This window comes from Dasypus novemcinctus, chromosome X (assembly GCF_030445035.2).
Source record: "Dasypus novemcinctus isolate mDasNov1 chromosome X, mDasNov1.1.hap2, whole genome shotgun sequence".
NCBI classification, from domain to species: Eukaryota; Metazoa; Chordata; class Mammalia; order Cingulata; family Dasypodidae; genus Dasypus; species Dasypus novemcinctus.
Genome location: NC_080704.1, coordinates 127,465,291 through 127,481,698, shown reverse-complemented (window position 1 = coordinate 127,481,698; position 16,408 = coordinate 127,465,291). Strand labels below are relative to the sequence as shown.

Sequence of the window (16,408 nt, the reverse complement as noted above, 5' to 3'; positions counted from 1 at the left end):
GCGTTCAGTGCTTGGTTCATAGGAAACGCTCAGTAAACGTTAAACTGCTCTATTTGTTGTTGTCATTCCTTCCTCTTTCTTAATACTCTATTTCAGTGGCGGGGGTGTGGGGAATGAAGCGCTCACCGGACTAGAAGAATGATGAATTTTGAGGTGCGGGTCCCATTAAGGTGAAGGGGCACCGTTTCCAGGGCACACCCTTTGCTTGGGCCCGGCATTGACTATGAGGAGGCAAAAGCCACGGCTTGCAAGAGGCACCCGCGTGCCTCCTCTTGTAGTGGCTGACCAGGCGGGCGCACTGCTGTCCCTGGATACTTGAGAGTTTTTACCTCTCCTGCTTCCTGGGCACTAACAGGCCATGTGTGCTCAAACCCGAACGCCTGGGTTTCGAAAGCGTGAGGACTTCGTGGCGGTCATCCCGCCTCTGGGTCCATCCTCGCCACGCGTGGACCACGACCAAGGAGTTCAGTTTGGACCCGGCACTCCGTCCTTGCCCCAGCTACCCCCTCCCCTCCTCCTGCGCAGGCGCCGCTAGGGCCACCCCCGCCGCCATGTTTCCCCCGCCCGCGCTCTCCTTCCCACCACTCCCCCCCTCCCCTCCCTAACTGGGCTCGCTCCCCCTCCCTCCCTCCCTTAGCCCCCCCGCCCCCTGGTGAGGTCAGGCGGAGGCTCTGCTGCTGCGGCCACAGCTCACCTCCTATTCAGGAGAATCCTGGAACAGGGACTTTTGAAAATAACTGGAGCGGCGTTTGGGTGCAGGGTCTGTGCTCTCTTCCAACGCCAGGACAGGGAGAAAGTGGCCAGGGCGAGCAAGGGATAGGAGGTGAGGGTGTTGGTGCCTCACAGCAAGGGGGACCCCCGGTTGCACCGCGCGACTCCCGCTTCGGCCCTCGGAGCGCAGTAGCCGGTGGACGTGCAGCGGGACGCCCGGACGCAAACAAGGTGAGACAGGGTCCTGAAGTCACTGAGCTCCTTACGTCAACCGCTTCCCTGCCTCCGGGACCAGCGCAGCAAGGCAGTGCGCGGCGAGGAGTTGCTATCTGCACCAGGGGCAGTGGGGCAAGGGTACCAGCTCGCTCTCTGCACGCCCCCCGCCCCCGCCCTGCCTTTTTCTCCGGAGTGCTGGTGCGCGCCCTCATCCCTGAACCTTTTCATTCTTACCTCCCGGTCCCGCGCAGGACACCTGGGTTCTTTTAGGATCCTAGAATCCAGTTTTCCTTTGCTTCTTTGTTATCTCTCCAAGATCTTCTCGTCCTAGCTTTGCTGTCGCTGCCCTGACGGTCTGGGATACCTCTGCCTGCCTCGCCCCCAGTGTCTCTTGTTCTCTCAACAGCTTCTGCTTTGTGCCTTCAAATCCATCTCTCTCCTCAGAATGTTTTAACTTGGGAAGCTCTGCTCCTGGCTCTCGAATCAGGAGCACACTTTTTCCTTCCTTGAAGCTTTCAACTTCACTCTGAACGTCTTCAGCTCTAAATATCTTGGCTTCTTTGGTTTAATCACAGTTGAGTAATGATTTTCTTGGAGGCTTACAGTACAGTCTAGCCTACAGTTTACTGATCCTTTCATAAATATAAACTAAGGAACTTGGAAGTTCTTTACAGGTTTCAGTAACTTAGTCCAAGAACCATAGCCCTTTATTTATTTATTTATTATCTGTTTATTTATTTCCGTAATCCTAAATCTGATTCTTCACTCTCTGCTGGACAGGCCTGGAAGAGAGGATTGGTGGGACTTTGGTGCTTGGCTTCATTTCTCCATCTGTATATTGGGGTGTTCAGCGATGTAATGTAGCCAGAGGGCTTTAGTGATTTGGCATGAAAGGCTTTCGGGTAAGGATAGGCTGGTTCCTACAGCACATTGTATGAGAACCTAGAGACTCTGAGATTTAAAATTGCCTCTTTTGGGAAGGCTCTTGTCTTTTTTTTTTTTTAACAAGCCACAATTTCTTTCTGTAGATTTCATATTTGAATAAACCCTCAAGAAGTAGCATTTCAAAACCAGGTAGTTAAAAAAAATGAAATTACTTTCTGTGGATTGGAGCTTAGTTGGCTTAAGTTGATTTCACACAGCACTGGTCATTCTCTTACTGGTATCTTCTCCGCAGGCAGTTGCCCTGTTAGCTCCCATACTGATTCATTTGCTCACTTCCATGCTATAATTAGTGTGGGAAGAAAATTGAATGGAGAATGTGAAAGTGCAGGCAGATACAAATGAATAAGCACATGTTAATGTATGCTATGTTTTTGGAAATAGGCTAAATCTAATGCTTAAATTTGAAAACTGAGAAAAATGAAATAATTAATGACATTGTTTTACGTTTAAAATATTAGCTGCCTTACTACAAGTTCTAATTAGTATCCTTTACTTAAAAGTGATAGTATGGTTTGCTTGATACGGGAACATGTGGGGCTATTAACACCGTGTGAACTAATTGGCAACACCTAATAAGAAACCAAGTTGAAGATAATGGCTTAATTTCATTGTCTCAGTATCGCTTTGACAGTGACACAATGATGGCAGTTTATACTGCTGCATCAAATAATATATTTTTAAACAGATAAATAGAGCCTCAATTTCCCAAGGTGGTTAATCTGCCATTTTAATAAGCATTCCTTTTGAAAGTGTGATGTGACTAAGGTTTAAGTTGATGTTCTGAAGAAAATCTTTTTCACAAAACAGTACAGGCTATTGGTTATCAATTTAGTTAGATTACAGTGACTTGCAGATGATTTGTAGTTTCCCCATTTGATAAATATCTGACTTACCCTAATAATAGGCCTATCCTTATAAGTCTTTAATTTTCTTGGAAACCCTTTCTTGAAAGACATACATGCTTACAAACTGTTTCAAGTTAAAGAGTTTATATCGGACAACCTTACATGATTTATAATTTCTTGTGATTTTTTTTCCTTTTGTGATTATTACTGACATTACGTTGAAACTAAAATTGTCACTAATATCATGGTAGAGTAAACTGTTTATGTTTGCCAGGAAAAAAATAAAGGAGGGTATGAGTCTGCCATAAGCGTTTTGATCTGAATCTTTTCAAAATGAGTCAGTATGTATTTGATAGACCACCTAGTACACCTAAAGGTTATTAGCCTGGATATTTCTGATGTTATTAAACATAACTGTGGTTTGCTATTGGATTATTTTATTTCTAATTTGAATTTTTTATTAGAGATGTTGGTTTGCAGAAAAATCATGCAGAAAATACAGAGTTCCTATATATATCCCCCCTATTATTAACAACTTGCATTAGTGTAGAATATTTGTTATAACTGATAAGAGAATATTCTTATAAGTATTCTATTAAATATAGTCCAAGGTTGCATTAGGGTTCCCTGTTTGTGTTGTACAGTCCTAAGTTTTTTAAAAAAATAATCTAGTAACATGTATAGAATCTAAAATTTCCCTTTTGATCACATACATATATTATAATTTAGTGCTATGAATTGTATTTATAATGTTGTGCTGCCATCAACACCAATTATTACCAAAACTTTTCCATCACCCCAAATAGAAACTCTGTATTTTATATTTTACATTATTTTCTTCATGTAATTTGACTTGTAGTAGTGAAATGAGACTAATCAATTCCCATATTGTTTAATTTTCTTGATGTTTAATACACTACTAAACCTCTTCTTTTTCTTAAATTCATTGGTAGGAACTGCTTTATTTTTTTCCTTTTTAAAATGTTACATTAAAAAATATGAGGTCCCCATATACCCTGAACCCTGCTCACCCCACTCCTCCCAAATCAACAACCTCTTTCATCATCGTGGCACATTCATTGCAATATGTGAATAGATTTTGGAGTACTGCTGCACTACATGGATAGTGGGTTACATTGCAGTTTCCACTCTTCCCCAGTCCACCCAGTGGGCCATGGCAAGACCTACAATGTCCAGCATCTGTCCCTGCAGTACCACCCAGGACAACTCCAAGTCCTGAAAATGCCCCCACATCTATCTCTTCTTCCCTCTCCCTACCCTCAGCAGCTACCGTGGCCACTTTCTCAATATCAGTGCTGCAATTTCTTCCATTACTAATCACAATAGTTCCATAAAAGAATATCAGTAAGTCCACTCTAATCCATACTCTGTTCCTCCATCCTGTGGACCCTGGAATGGTTGTGTCCACTCCACATCTGTATCAAGAGGGGACTTAGATTCCACATGGATGATGGATGCAATTCTCCTACTTGCAGTTGTAGGCACTCTTGGCTTCCGGGTGTGGTGGTTGACCTTCTTCACCTCCATGTTAGCTGGCCAGGGTAAATCCAATAGACCAGATGGTAGGGGTTGCAAGTCTGCTGAGGTTCAGGGCCTGGCTATCATATGGACAGTCCAGAGATTCAGGTCTCCTGAGTATACACAACCCCAGTGCCAACCTACAGGTCCTGTAAAAGTAACAGAAGAGGCATGTGTGGAGAGGTCATATCTGAGTCCAACTCCATCACACTCAGGAACACAAACTCCAAAATATGGCCAACTGACATGGCACTGAACTCCAGAGCCATCTGTCATGACCACAGAACCTGTGGGTCTCTGTAGCCCTCAGGAGAACCAGTACCTGGGCTTCTATCTACTTTGGCTGTCTCTGGGACCCTGCTGAGGCATGCATAAGTGTTACCCCACTGATGACCTCCTGACACTTTTTTGGAGACTCAGAGCCATATAAACTCATTCGTCCTTTCCATTTCTCCTTTTCATCCAAAGTCATAAGCAATTTTTAACACCTGATATTACATGTAGGCTGAGATATTCTGCTGATCTGAGTCGACCCTTTTATTCAAGGTCTTTTTCTAGTTACATCATCAGCTGGTGCTTGGTAGTAATCCCTTGGCACCAGGGAGGCTCATCCCTGGGAGTCATGTCCCACGCTGGGGGGTAGGTAACGCATTTACATGCTGAGTTTGGCGTAGAGAGTGGCCACATTTGAGCAACATGGAGGGTCTCAGGGGGTAACTCTTAGGCATCCTGCAGCTCTAGGCCTAGTTCATATTTCAGGTGCACAGGCTCATAAGCATAGTCATCAGTATCAAGAGTTCATTGTTGGACTATCCGTCTTTATTGGTCTTTGCCATTGCACTTGGGGGATTGTTGCTGTTCCATTGGGGAATGTGATAGAGCTCCCCTGGCTAGGAACTCAGCACTCCCTCAGTTGCCGTTTTTAACTGAAACCACTATGAAAATATCCAAACATTTTTATATACCCTGTATTCATGCCCTGGAGAACTCCCTCCCAACCACAATGACACCCCACACCAGTGTTCCTCCCCTGTCATAGTTGAACCTCTCTGTGATCCGAAACTTCTTTAAAAATGAAGCCTAATTTATTGCCAGGTTCCATTCAGAGTAAAATGAAAAGTAGTGGTGGGTTGAAAGGTTAGGTATAGAATACATACTAATTTAGAAAAATTAAATAAAGTAAAAATAAATTGGGGCATCAAAAACTGAGAAAATGAAAAGCTTTGTTTTTGACATTTTGCCTTTCATCACTGCTATAGGCATTGCCCTGTATGTATAGTCATTTTGCCTTTCATCACTGCTATAGGCGTTGCCCTGTATATACAGTGGCAAGGCAATTTCTTCCATTTATTCCTCAGTGTCTACATTCTTTCTTTTTTTTCCTACTTATTAAGTTTGTCTTCACAAAAGTTTTAGGTCACAGTAATTCACATATACAATATATGGTACTCCCACATATCCAACATCAAATGCTTTGTCCCTTCCCCAGCAATGATAGTTTTACATGTTCATGTTATATTTGCTGCAGCTGATGTACAGATATTGAAACAATAGCTTTCAATAATGGTTCCATTTGGGTTTACATTATAGTTTATGTTTTAGACCATACAATTTTCTAAATTTTGAGTTACGTTCTGTTTTACATTATGGTTTACATTTTAGCCTATAGACTTGTATACATTTTTGGTGTAATTTAACATGTCCTATATCCATCATTGCTTGATCTTGTGGAACACTTCCATTGCCCAACAGTTAGACTGATTCCATCTATTCAATACCTCTTTCCCCCTCCCCTCAGGGAACACAGTGACAATCAATCTTCATTACTTGAAGGACCATATTCAGAGATACATGCAATAATGTTGAGGGCTTGACATATTCGAATGGCCCTAAACCATTGGGAGCTTCTCTTGAGAGATACAATTCCCTCTGTTTGAGAACATTTGAGAACATCAGTCCTCCCCAGGATGTGGGCATACCTTCACTGTCATTGTATGGGTCTCCACCCAATGGTATAACCCACTATGACAAAATGAGCACTCACATGCTCCCTAGAAGCTTGCCCTGTGTCAGATGCCCCCCCCATTATGCATCTTAAACAAGTAACCTTCCTTATTATATTTTCTAAAGAGTTTTCTCTACATTATAATTTCAACCACATACCTGACAATCTCCTATGTTCAAATATTCCCCCACTCTCCCCTCAATTTGTTGGGCCATCGGACCCTTCCTCCCATCCCTAGCCCACTCAAGCCCACAAAGCCCCACCCAAATGTATCCCTCTGCCCCTATTTTATCCCTTCCTGTACAAATAATTACCTCGAGCTTATCATAGATTTCACCCATATAGGTGTCAGATCACAACCTTCCTCTACCCCCCAACTTCCTTTAAGCCTATCATCCAGTCTCTAGGTCTCTGAGACAGCCTTGTTTACTTATTTCATACCAAAGAGATCATGTAGTATTTGTCCTTCAATGCCTACATAGCTTCACTCAACATAAGGTTCTCAAGGTTCATGCAAGTTATCACATGTGTTTGTAGTGTATTCGTTCTTAAAGCTGAGTAGTATTCCATTGTATGTATATACCACATTTTGTTTATCCATTCATCTGTTGATGGGCATTTGATTTGATTCCAACTTTGGCAACAGTGAATAATGCTGCTATGAACATTGGTGTGCATATATCATTTTGTGTCCTTGTTTTCAGTTCTATTGGGTTTATACCCAGCATTTGAAATGCTGGGTCATATGGCAAGTCTATGGGTAGTGTTTTGTGAAACCGCCAAACTGTCCTCCAGAATGGCTGATTCCTTCTGCATTCCCACCAGCAGTGGATGAGTGTTCCCATTCCTCCACATCCTCTCCAGCACTTGTAGTCTTCTGTTCTCTTGATAGCTGCCAGTCTCATGGGAGTAAGATGGTATCTCATTGATGTTTTGATTTGCATTTCCCTAACAGCTAGTGATTCTGAGCATTTTTTCATATGCTTTTTAGCCATTTGTATTTCTTCTTTGGAGAAGTGTCTGTTTAAATCTTTTTCCCATTTTTTAAAAGGGTTGTCTTTTTATGTTCAAGATATAGGAGTTCTTTATATATGTAGGATATTACTCTGCTATCAGATATATAGTTCCAAATATTTTCTCTCATTCGGTATGTTGTCTTTTCACTTTCTTGACAAACTCTTTTGAGGTACAAAATGCTTTAATTTTGAGGTAGTCCCAGTTATCTATTTGTTCTTTTGCTGCTCATGCTTTTGATGAGAATTTCATGAAGCCATTTCCTATTACAAGGTCCTGTAGCTGCTTCCCTACATTGCTTTCCAAGGTCTTTATGGACTTGGCAGTTATTTTTAGGCCTTTGATCCATCTTGAGTTGATTTTTGTATGAGGTGTGAGATGGTAATCCTCTTTCCTTCTTTTGCATATGGATAACACAATTCTCTAGACACCATTTGTTGAAGAGGTCATTCTTGCCCAGTTAAATGGGTTTGGTGACCTTGTTAAATATCATGTGACTTTATATATGAGCATCTATATCAGAATTCTCAATTTGGTTCCATTGGTCAGTGTGTCTATCCATGTGCCAATACCATGCCGTTTTTAGTAATGTAGCTTTGTAGTATGTTTTGAATTCAGGTAGTGTGATTCTTCCAATTTCATTTTACTTTTTTAATATGTCTTTGGCTATTCGGAGCCTCTTTACTTTCCAAATAAATTTCATAGGTAGTTTCTCTAGTTGATTAAAGAATGCTGTATTGATATTTATTGGAATTGCAATGAATCTGTAGATCAGTTTTGGTAGGATAGACTTCTTAATAATATTTAGTCTTCCTATCCATGAACAGGGATTTTTTTTTCAATGTTCTATTATACTGTTTTTTTTTTTACATTTTTAAATTGACTTTGTAATAATATTACATTAAAAAAAATATATATATATGAGGTCCCATTCAACCCCACCACCCCCATCCCACCTCTCCCCCCCCCCCCCCAGCAACACTCATTCCCATCATCATGACACATCCATTGCATTTGGTAAGTACATCTTTGGGCACCTCTGCACCTCATGGTCAGTGGTCCACATCATGGCCCATACTCTCTCCCATTCCATCCAGTGGGCCCTGTGAGGATTTACAATGTCCGGTGATTGCCCCTGAAGCACCATCCAGGGCAGCTCCATGTCCCAAAGATGCCTCCACCTCTCATCTCTTCCTGCCTTTCCCCATACCCATCAGCCACCATGTCCACTTTTCCCAATCCAATGCCACCTTTTCTATGTGGACATTGGATTGGTTGTGTCCATTGCACCTCTATGTCAAGAGGAGGCTCAGATTCCACATGGATGCTGGATGCAATCCTCCCACTTTCAGTTGTAATCACTCTAGGCTCCATGGTGTGGTGGTTGTCCTTCTTCAACTCCATCTTAGCTGAGTGTGGTGAGTCCAATGAATCAGATTGTAGGTGTTGGAGTCTGTTGAGGCTCAGGACCTGGCTATCACATTGTCAGTCCAGAGATTCAAATCCCCTAAATATATCTTAAACCCCAACACTAACTGCACCTCCAGCACATTAGCATGAATGTCTTATGAAGAGAGATCCCATCTGAGTCCAGATTCATCACACATAAACACCATTTCCAAAGAGGGATTATTCTTCCATTTATTTAGGTCTTCTTTGATTTCCTTGAACAGTGTTGTGTAGTTTTTTATGTATAAGTCTTTTACATCTTTAGTTAAATTTATTCCTAGGTAATTGATTTTTTTATTTACTATTATAAATGGTATTTGTTTCTTGATTTCCTCCTCTGATTGCTCATTATTTGTGTACAGAGTGCTACTGATTTTTGTGCATTGATCTTGTAACCTGCAACTTTCCTTAATGCATTTATATGTTCTACAAGCTTTGTGGTAAACTTCTCAGTGTTTTCTATGTATAGGATCTTATCATCCTGAAATAGTGAAATTTTGACTTCTTCCTTTCCAATTTGTGTGCCTTTTATGTTGCATCCTTGTCTCAATGGTTGAGCAAGTACTTCTAAGACTATGTTAAATTGAAGGGGTGATAGTAGGCATCCTTGTCTTGTTCTCGACCTCAGATGGAAAGATTTTAGGATTTTTAACATTCTAAAGGATGATAACTGTGCGTTTTTAATATATGCTCTCTATCATGTTGAGAAATTTTCCTTCTATTCTGATCTTTTGCACTGTTTTTGTCAAGATAGGGTGCTATATTTCGTCAAATGCTTTTTCTGCATCTATACATATGATCATGTTATTTTTCCCTTCAATCTGTTTATATGGTGTATTACATTAATTGATTTTCTAATGTTGAACCATCCTTGCATACCAGGAGTGAATCCCACTTGGTCATGGTGTATAATTAGTTTAATGTGTTGTTGAATAAGATTAGCAAGTATTTTTTTGAGGATTTTCACCCAGAGGTTCATTAGAGTGATTAGTCTGTAATTTTCCTTTCTTGTGGTGTCTTTGTTTGACGTTGGTACTAGGGTAATGTTGGCATCATAGATGAGTTAGGTAATGTTCCTTCTGTTTCGATTTTTTGGGAGAGTTTCAGCAAGATTGGCATTAGTTCTTTCCGGAATGTTTTGGAGAATTCAGCTGTGAAGCCATTTGGCCCAGAGTTCTTCTTAGTTGGGAGGTTTTTAATGACCGATTCTATCTCTCTACTTGTGATTGGTTTGTTGAATTCATCAATTTCTTCTTTTGTCAATATAGGCTGCTTATGTGTTTCTAGGAATTTGTCCATTTCCTCTGAATTGTCATTTTTGTTGGAATATAGTTTTTCAAAGTATCCTCTTATGATAGTCTTTATTTTGGTGGGGTCAGTGGTGATATTTCCTTTCTCATTTCTTATTTTGTATATATGTATCTTCTCTCTTTTTTTCTTTGTTAATCTAGCTAAGGGTTTTTCAATTTTATTGATCTTCTCAAAGAACCAGCTCTTGGTTTTGTTTCTCTTTTCAAGTGCTTTCTTGTTTTCTATTTCATTTAGTTCTGCTCTTATCTTTGCTATTTCTTCCTTTCTTCTTCCTGTGGGGTTACTTTGTTGTTTTTTTTTCTAATTCCTCCAAATGCGCAGTTCTTCAATTTTTGCTTTTTCTTCTTTTTTGATGTATGAATTTATGGGTATAAATTTCCCTCTCTGTACTGCTTTTGCTGCATCCCATAAATTTTGGTATGTTGTGTTATCATTTTCATTAGTTTCATGGTAGTTATTAATTTCTTTTGAGATTTCCTCTTTGACCCACTGTTTTTCTAAGAGTGTGCTGTTTAATTTCCATATCTTTGTGTGAAATCTGGGCTTCTGGCCCTTGCAGATTTCCAGCTTCACTCCACTGTGGTCAGAGATATTATTTTGTATGATTTCAATCTTCCTGAATCAATTGAGCCTTTCTTTGTGGCATAGTATATGGTCTATCTTGGAGAATGATCCATGTGCACTTGAGAAAAATGTGTATCCTGCTGTATTCGGGTGTAATGATCTGTATATGTCTATTAGATCCAGCTCCTCTAATATACTGTTCAAAGTTTTTGTTTCTTTATTGATTCTCTTTTGAGATGTTCTGTACAAAGTTGATAGTGGTGTATTAAAGTCTCCCACTATAACTGTAGAGACATCTATTCTTTCTCTTAGTTTTTCCAGTGTTTGCCTCACGTATTTGGAGGCGCCCTTGTTCGGAGTAAGTATTTATGATTGTTCATTTTTCTTGAAAGATTATCCCTATTAGTAATATATAGTGTCCATCTTTGTATCTCACAATTGTTTTGCATTTAAAGTCTATTTTGTCTGATATTAATATAGCTACTTCTGCCTTTTTTTGGTTATTGTTTGCTTGTAAGATTGTTTTCCAGCCATTCACTTTCAACCTCCATGAATCCCTGGGTCTAAGATGTGTTTCTTGTAGACAGCATATAGATGGGTCATATTTCCTTACCCAATCTTCCAGTCCAAATCTTTTGACAGGTGAGTTTTAATTCATTGACATTCAGTGTTATTACTTTCAAGGAATTATTTATGTTAGCCATATTTTGTTTGGATTTGTGTTTGTCATGTTTTGTTTGTTTTTTTCCTTCTCTTTTTGACTTTTATATTGCTCTTACACTCTCCTCCAACTCTACCTCTCCTGTTTTTTTTTCTTTCTTCCTGCATAACTCCTGTTATTATTTCTTGAAGGGCAGGGTTATTGTTGGCATACTCTTTTAATTTCTATTTATCTGCAAATATTTTGAACTCCCCATAATTTTTGAATGCTAGTTTAGCTGGGTAGAGTATTCTTGGTTGGAAAATTTTTCTTTTAGTACCTTGACTATATCATTCCACTGCCTTCTTGCCTCCATGGTTTCAGATGAGAAATCAGCACTTAATCTTATGGAGCCTCCCTTGTATGTGATGGTTCTCTTTTCTCTTGCTGCTTTTAGAATTTTCTCTTTGTCTTGAGCGTTGGATAATTTGACAAGTATATGTCTTGGAGTGGGCCTGTTGGGATTTATGGTGTTTGGGGTGCATTGTGCTTCCTGGACATGTATATCCATCTTTCTCAGTAGATTTTGGATGTTTTCAGCCATTATTTCCTCCAACACCCGTTCTGTCCCCTTTCCCTTCTCTTTTCCTTCTAGGATGCCTATAATACCTATGTTTGAGCATTTTGCATTTTTTCTATCTTTTTATCGATCACTTCTACTATCTTTTTTATTTCAGATGTACTGTCTTCCATGTCACTAATTCTCTCCTCTGCCTCTTCTAATCTGCTGGTATTTGCTGAGAGTGTATTTTTGATTTCTTGAACTGTGGTGTTCATCACCATCCTATCTGTTATCTATTTGCATATGTCTGCAATTTCCTCTCCAAATGTTTTCTTCATATTTTTAATCTCTTCCTTTACTTCATTAAGTTGGTCTATAATATATGTTTTGAAATCTTTAATTACTTGTCTGATGTTCTGCTCCCCTTCCTGGTTTTTAGTTTGTTCATTGGGTTCGGCCATGTTTTCCTGATTAATGGTTTGGTTTGTATTTTTTTTTGCTGTCTGGTCATCATTTTATCTTGATGGGTTTATCAGTTCCTTAGCTTCTTTGCCGAGTCTTGGGGATTAATTAGTTGTTGTTCATGCATAAGTATTATGGCTTTTCCTTGCTCACTTTGTTCTTCTTACTCTATTTTCTTGTTGTTGGCTAAGTTCACTTTGAAGGAAAATATTAGGGCCAGGAAAAGCAAAATGAGTAAGAAAAGGAAATGTGCAAAGTAGTATTGGTAATAAATGTTAACAGAGGAATAATATGAGATCTAGGAGAATGGATATTAGACTCATGTAAGTTGTGTAGAGTTATAGCAGTAAGTAGAGTACCTATGATGAGACAGTCAACTGAATATGGGGAGGAATATAGTATGAATTAAAAAGCCAGTGTTTTCATGAGAGAGGGAGAGAGAAAAGAAAGACAATAATGTCAAGAGTGGATAAAAGACAGAAAATAGAACAAAGGTATTAGAAATAAAAAGTCAGACAACTTGGGGGCCAAAGAAAGCAAGGTAGAATGTAAGAGAAACAGTAGATTATGGCAGAAAGAAAGATATGGGGGAAAGAGGATAGTGTAGGTGGCCAAAATCAATACACACAGAAAAAAGGAAATGGAGGATGAGGATATAATAGGTCCCTGCAGCACCTATTATATAAAGAAAATAAAATTAAAATGAAGAAAAATAGAGAAAAAAAGGAGAAGAGAAGGGGGGGGGCAAAGAAAAGGGGGGAAACAAGCAAGAAAAAGAAAAAGAGAAAAAAAACTAAATAAATGAGAAAGGACCTTGGGGGATAAAATGGGAGAAAAGACCCGGAGACAATGCAATATTGGCAAGCACGACAAAAAACAAAAAAACAAAAAAAAAAATAAAAGACCAACGTTTCAAGCTAGGAATCCTCTTTGCAGTTAAATAATACACTTAGGGATCTGACCTTCCCCCTTTCTCCTTTCCTCACTTCTCTCTCTCCCAGGGCAGCAGGCAAGCTGCCTGAGAAGTCCGGTAGGAGATTCAAGTAGGTCCTTGTTGACCCAACTCAACACAGAAGACTATGACTCTTTGTTTCCTGTGTGAGAGCACATACACCTCACCAGAAACCCCAAATATGCTTTTGGAAGCTTGGATAGCACCTCCTACAGTCCCTCCCCCTTAGGTGTGCTAGGAGAGGTCTAATTGATTTTCTGATTCCATCTTCTCCCAGACTAAGTTTCCTATCCCAGGACGTTTAGGTAAATTGGCTTTCTTAGCAGATTCACCTCTCCTATCTTCCCACACTCTCCCCAAGTCAGCTGGTACACTCCTCCAAGTTTAAGGAGAGAGAGAGAAAAAAACTACACAAAATGGGGAGGGCTAGGGTAATCAAGGACTTCAGACGGACCTCAGGGTGTGGTGGATTTGGGAATTGGAATCTGTGATATTGCAGACTCAAGGTGTGTGAGTCTCTGGAGCGTGGGCCACCAGGGTTTATGGGACACAGGCCTGGGAACCACACATCCACTTAACATGGGGCCTGGGAACACTGCAGCACTACAAAGTCTTCAGGGATCACAGTGGCTGGGCCGCCAGCCCTACGAGGAGGGGTCCTGCCCACTTCTGACCTCTGTGTCAGAAATCCAAAATTCCACCTCTCACAAGAATCTCTTCTGTCACTGTCTCACCAAATCGACATCCAGACACCTCCTGCCCTGCAAGCCCCTGAAACAGCCTGCTCAGTGTTTGGGAGCACTGCAGCAAATCAAAGATTTTAGGGATCGCCTCGGCCAGGCCGCCAGTCCCAGGGGGAATCGTCCTGCCCACAACCTTCTACCTCCGTGCAAGAGACCCAAAATTCTACCTCTTGAAAGAATCTCCTCTGTTACTGTCTCACCAAATTGACGTCCAGACACCTCCTGCCCTGCAAATACCTGAAACAGCCTAGTCCAGCAGAACTCCAACCCTATTCAGCCACTTCTTTGCAGGAGAGATTATGAGGTGCACTCACTGATACGCCATCTTGCCCCGCCTCCTTTCTTCATATTCTTAATCTCTTCCTTCACTTTATCAAATGGTCCCTAATACATGTTTTGAGAGCTTTAATTACTTGTTTGATGTTCAGTTTTTAGTTTGTTCATTGGATTGGGACATATTTTCTGTTTATTAGTTTGGATTGTAGTTTTTTGTTGCTGTCTGGTCATCATTTTTTCCTGATCTGTTTAGTCAGTTGCTTAGCTTCTTTGTCTAATTTTGGGTTTCATTAGTTGTTGTTTTTGTGTGCGTGTTAAGTCCTCTCTTTGTCGCTTTGTTCTTCTTTTTCTCTATCCTTGTTGTTGCCTAAGTTCACTTGAAGGAAAGTATTAGGGCCAGAGAAAGCAAAAGGAGTAAGAAAAGAAAATGAATAATAATAGTTTTGATAGTAAGTATTAACAGGGGAACCATGTGAGATATAGGAGAATGGATATTAGACTCATGTAAGGTATGTAGAGTTATAACAGCAAGAAAAGTAGAGTACATATAATGAGACAATAAACTGAATATGGGTAGGAATATAGTGTGAATTAAATGGCCAGTGTGTTTAGGAGAGAGGGAAAGAGAAAAAAAAGGACAATAATATAAAGAGTGAATATAACACAGAAAACAGAACAAAAATATTAGAAATAAATTGTCATAAATGTTGGGTGCCAAACAAAGAGAGGTAATATAAGAGAAACAATAAATGATGGGGGATAGAAAGATGTAGAGGAAAGCGGATAGTGTTGGTGGCCAAAATCAGTGTACACAGAAAAGAGGAAATGAAGGATGAGGAAATACATCAAATGTGAAGTGTTCCTTTCAGCACCTAATATAAAAAAAAGAAGAGAAAGAAAGAAAGAAAAAAATGGGACAAAAGGGGAGGGGGGAATCAAGCAAGAAAAAGAAAAAGAGGAAAAAAAAGAAGGAAAATAGGGCCTTGGGGGGATAAAGAGGAAGGAAAAACAAGAAGAGAAACCAGCAAAATACCAGACAAAGTTTCAAGCAAGGAATCCTCTTTGCAGTTAAATAAAATGCTTAGGAACCTGATGTTCCCCTTTGTCCCTTCCTTACTTCCCTCTCTCCCAAGGCAGTAGGAAAGCTGCCTGAGAGGTCCGTTAGGAGATTCAGGTGGGTCCTTATTGAACCAGCTCAGTACGGAAAACAATGACTCTTAATTTTCATAGAGAGAGCACCCACACCTCACCAGGAACCCCAAGTATGCTATGGGAATCTTGGAAAGCACCTTCTACCATCCCTCTTCCTTAGGTGTGCTACCAGTTGGCTAGTTGATTTTCTGACTCCACCTTCTCCCAGACCAAGTTTCCTATTCCAGGTTATTTAGGTAATTTGGGCTTTCTCAGCAGATTCGCCACTTCTTTCTTCCCAGACTGTCCCCATCCAGCTGATATGCTCCTACAGGTGCCAAAATAAAGGGGGGGGGGGAGCAGAACCAGAAAATTGGATCCACACTCGTTTGGCCCCTCTGCACCTCACATCAAATCCCTCCCACTCATGAAGTCAGTCCAAAACCGGAGGGCTAGGGAATTCCCGGACCACTGGGAGTGCTGCATTCAGGAAAGGGAAGTCTGGGATATTGCAGACTCAGGATATGTAGGTCTGTGGAATGTGGGCTATGGGGTCTTAGTGGACATGGATCTGGGGACCAGGCGTTTGGCATCACAGGGCTTGGGGACGCTGCTGCACAACCGACAGTTTTCTGGAACACTGCGGCCTCCAGCCCTAGGTGGAGGGGTCCCCCCTCCCCACAACTTCTGACCTCTGTGCTAGTAACACTCAATTTTACCTTTAGCAAGCACTACTTCTGTCACTGACTCTCCAAATTGACATCCATACATGTGCCTTGCAAGCCCCTGAAAGAGCCCACTCTGGTAAGATTCCAACCCTACTCAGCCGCTTCTTTGTAGGAGAGATTTTGAGGTGCACTCACTCAGACACCATCTTGCCCTGCCTCCTGCTCTATTTTTATTATTGGTAAATAACACAACAATTTGTTAGGCACCATCAAGTTTTCAAAAATCTGGAAACAGTATGGAAAAATGAACAGCCCTAGAGAAAACATTTCAAAACTGAAAATTGGTTTCTTAAGTTACTGACACTTAATTTCTTA

At 40.6% G+C, this 16,408-nt stretch overlaps 1 protein-coding gene across 4 annotated transcripts in view; it reads left to right on the top strand.

The window, feature by feature from the left end:
• The first annotated feature begins 514 nt into the window (after positions 1 to 514).
• KLHL13 (kelch like family member 13) overlaps positions 515 to 16,408 on the top strand; it is a 393,060-nt gene continuing 377,166 nt past the window's right edge. The window contains exon 1 of one of the 4 annotated variants that reach the window (XM_058291764.2): positions 515 to 942. The gene's annotated coding sequence lies outside the window, so the exon portion shown is untranslated. The remainder of the gene's footprint in view (positions 943 to 16,408) is intronic. The other 3 variants (XM_071213232.1, XM_071213233.1, XM_058291763.2) reach the window with 3 other exon arrangements.